Source organism: Brachycentrus maculatus, unplaced genomic scaffold, assembly GCF_059751285.1.
Source record: "Brachycentrus maculatus isolate JH-2025_06_01 unplaced genomic scaffold, ASM5975128v1 h1tg000407l, whole genome shotgun sequence".
NCBI classification, from domain to species: domain Eukaryota; kingdom Metazoa; phylum Arthropoda; class Insecta; order Trichoptera; family Brachycentridae; genus Brachycentrus; species Brachycentrus maculatus.
The window spans coordinates 110,695-114,071 of NW_028281156.1; the positions used below are offsets into that span (position 1 = coordinate 110,695).

A 3,377-nucleotide genomic window follows, 5' to 3' on the forward strand; every position below is an offset into this window, starting at 1 on the left:
AGGAAAGTTCATATAATGCCGTTTTTTCGGGAAAAGTACATCGTTTTAGACGTAATAAATATTTTTTACTTTACAACACATGCTTTGTATGCAACGTCTTATACATTTATTTATATTAGCGTTATCCCTCATAATTTTTTCATTAGGGAGTGAGTCAAAAATGTTTTTCATTATCTGATATCGATGGATAAAGTGATAATATTTTTAGGACAACTTACAGACATTATATTCAAACATAATAAGTTTTTTTTATGTATGGCAGAACATTAAAAATTGCATTATCTTTATCGTGTATTTACTGCATATTATTTATACAATACCATTACAATTCCAAAACATATATTTATTTCCGTTATTTTGATTAATGTTCTCAGACAAATAAAAAATAATAAAAAAATTGTCTATTTGTCAATTGTACTATATATATAATACAGTTGCCAAGATTATTTACCTTACAAATTTTATGTTTTTATTAAAAGACTATTTTGGGCATAATGAAGTAAGAAGAGACGCGGAACAGCAATCGAACATTCAGGATTTGTAATAATTATCTGCCGGTACACCGATTAAAATTGGAAATAAAAGCAAAAAAAAAAATGTACGTACAAATACCTTTACATGTTGATGTAAGTGTGAAATGTGCAAATTTAAATAACCAATTAAATAAATAATCGTCAGCCTCCGTAGTGTAATGGTCAGCACGCTCGGCTACGGTTCTGGAGGTCCTGGGTTCGATTCCCAGTGGGGGTGTCAAACAAATAAGTGATTTTTTTACTATAATATTTATTCAATTTTACCCTGTACTGGTACCTGAAGCGGAGGGCTGATCATCTTCCCTTCATGTATAAACGATCAAAATATCACTGTGTTTATATGATACAGTGCCCTATGCACCATTGGGGTGCGGATAAGGGTTTGAAGATGAAGGAATTTAAATAATAATAAAAGACATTAAGAGGATGCCAAAAACAAACTGAAAGTGTTAAACTTTTGCGGCATCTTTTGATCTCATATCGCTGTATACAATATGGTTAAATGTTATATCTTATTTTCAGAGGTGTTTATCTCTATTATGAGCGCGAATCCGCCCGCAGATAGTGTGTTAATAATATATCGACGGCCCCTACGTAAAGTACTCTATCTGCAAATCTGTTACTTTACAGGAGAGAGCTTAGAAGATGTTTTTAACGTATTTATTTTGTATTAATTAACGGTTTTATCAACAATTCTAAACTAGTATTATAGATGTATTAAATCGTTTTAAAACTTTATGCTTTGTCAAAATTAAGTAGTTAGCGTTTTAGGAGTTCGGTTAATTTTGAAAATTCGATGTAGAAAGCGTCTTATAGGCCTGAAAACTAGGAGTAATTTATTTTATACATTTTTTTGAATATTTATATTTGAAGATAGCGGTCACTTGATAACGTATACCAAATATCTCAAAATTGACAAAAATGTTGTTAGAGCACTTTACGTAGGGCACGTCGATAATATTTGAGTTGTTTATTTTTGGTTCTAGTGTCTGAACAATTCATTGCTTGAAAGGATTGTATGAATGATTCATTGTAGACTAGATCGGCTCGCAAGCGCTTGGTCAGGTAATGTGAATGTGACACGTTTTCTTCAATTTGATACACGTTAGATCGAAGCTTTTATCCGTAAGTGAATTTACGGTAGAATGTACTTAGAATTCACTCGAGTAACACTTAACCGTTGAAATACGTGGAAAACGTTTTATTTATTTTTAACGTTTTCTTATGTATCAAATGTATGAAGGTAAATTCTACTAAATTACATATTAAAATTTAAAAAAAATATATTTTGAATATTGAAAGCATTAACTTTGTGGATCATATTGATATATTATTTTGAGAAATAAAAAGACTTTGTTTTTTAATCCACTCACATTTTTATTAACAACCAACTAGTTTCGGCAACAACCTGTTGCCCTTTTCAGGGTTATAAATTATAAATTAAATTAAAAATATAAATATTCATTACAAAATTTAAAAAAAATATAAATTAAACCCTGAAGAGGGCAACAGGTTGTTGCCGAATCTAGTTGTTTGTTAGTAAAAATGTGAGTGGATCAAAAAACAAAGTCATTTTATTTCTCATTATAATATTAAATATATATGTATTCCTGAATATTATTAAGTACTTTTAAATAAATCGCGGTAAAGGGAAATTACTTTAATCCCTTTTTTAAATTGATTTTAACTTTTATCATCTTGAAATCTAATGATAATAAGATGGGAATACAGAAGTCTAAGTATTAACGAGGCTCACGGCTCGCTGGTTGAGTGAACACGTTACAACTAACACACTAACTAAGTATGTTTCCCGAAGGGGTAGGCAGTGATAATAGAAAGTCTCACCAATATGTCTTTGAAAACAATATTCGCCTCTTACATTAAACACTTGAACATAAATACTTGATCTTGCCAAGTTTTCCTTTGTATTCCTCTGCTACTATTTTACACTAAATTCGCCTCATAAATTTAGTGTTTTTAAATTTAAAGTTTTCCTTTGTATTCCTCTGCTACTATTTTACACTAAATTCGCCTCATAAATTTAGTGTATGTAATACTATACAGGGTAGTGCAAAAATAATCACCCTATCGGAAGATGTTATGATATTAGCAAACGGCGTCGTACGTTATCATCATATTTGACATTTGTGAATTAGACAACTGCAGTATACCAACAGATTGATAAAATAGGCACAAATATATATCAACACTGGAGGCAGTCACTTGGCGGATATCAAATTTTCCACTTGACAAAAAAAAAGTCCGAATAAATTTTTCATCACTGAAAATTATTACTTTTAATTTTGGAAAAATGTTATACGAAATCAAAATTGGATTATTAATTTTGCGTCACCTTGTATCTGTTTGTATACTGCAACTGTCTATTTCACAAATGTCAGATATTATTAAGGTAGGTACAACATTATTTGCAGAAATTATGACAACTTCCGATAGGGTGATTCATTTTGCGCCGATAAATATGTTTATTACATTTACCATATAAATAGTATAACATTTACCATTGTACACATCGCTCACTCCTTTCAACAACGTCATATATAAAAAAAAATTGATTTTTCAGGAGATCGTTTTTAAAGTTTAAGAATATAATGAAATGTATTAAAAATGAATCTCAAGCCACTTATTGAACTTTTTACTGTGCTACTAAGTTACTATAATTTCATGTAATTCATGACTGAAAATTCTATGCAAAAACATTCGCTTGGTAGAAATCTAGGAATAAACTACTATTATGTACCCTTCTAATGACGTCACTTCGTCATTTGGATACCTCATTACGTTACTCTTTGATCAAAAGTCACATGTTTTATAATTTACGCGAAA

General features: G+C 30.0%; 1 non-coding gene across 1 annotated transcript; it reads left to right on the forward strand.

Annotated features, from left to right (window-relative positions):
- The first annotated feature begins 677 nt into the window (after positions 1 to 677).
- On the forward strand, positions 678 to 750 carry TRNAR-ACG (transfer RNA arginine (anticodon ACG)). The gene has a single exon. It is a non-coding gene; the product is annotated as a tRNA-Arg (tRNA).
- Positions 751 to 3,377: the final 2,627 nt, after the last annotated feature.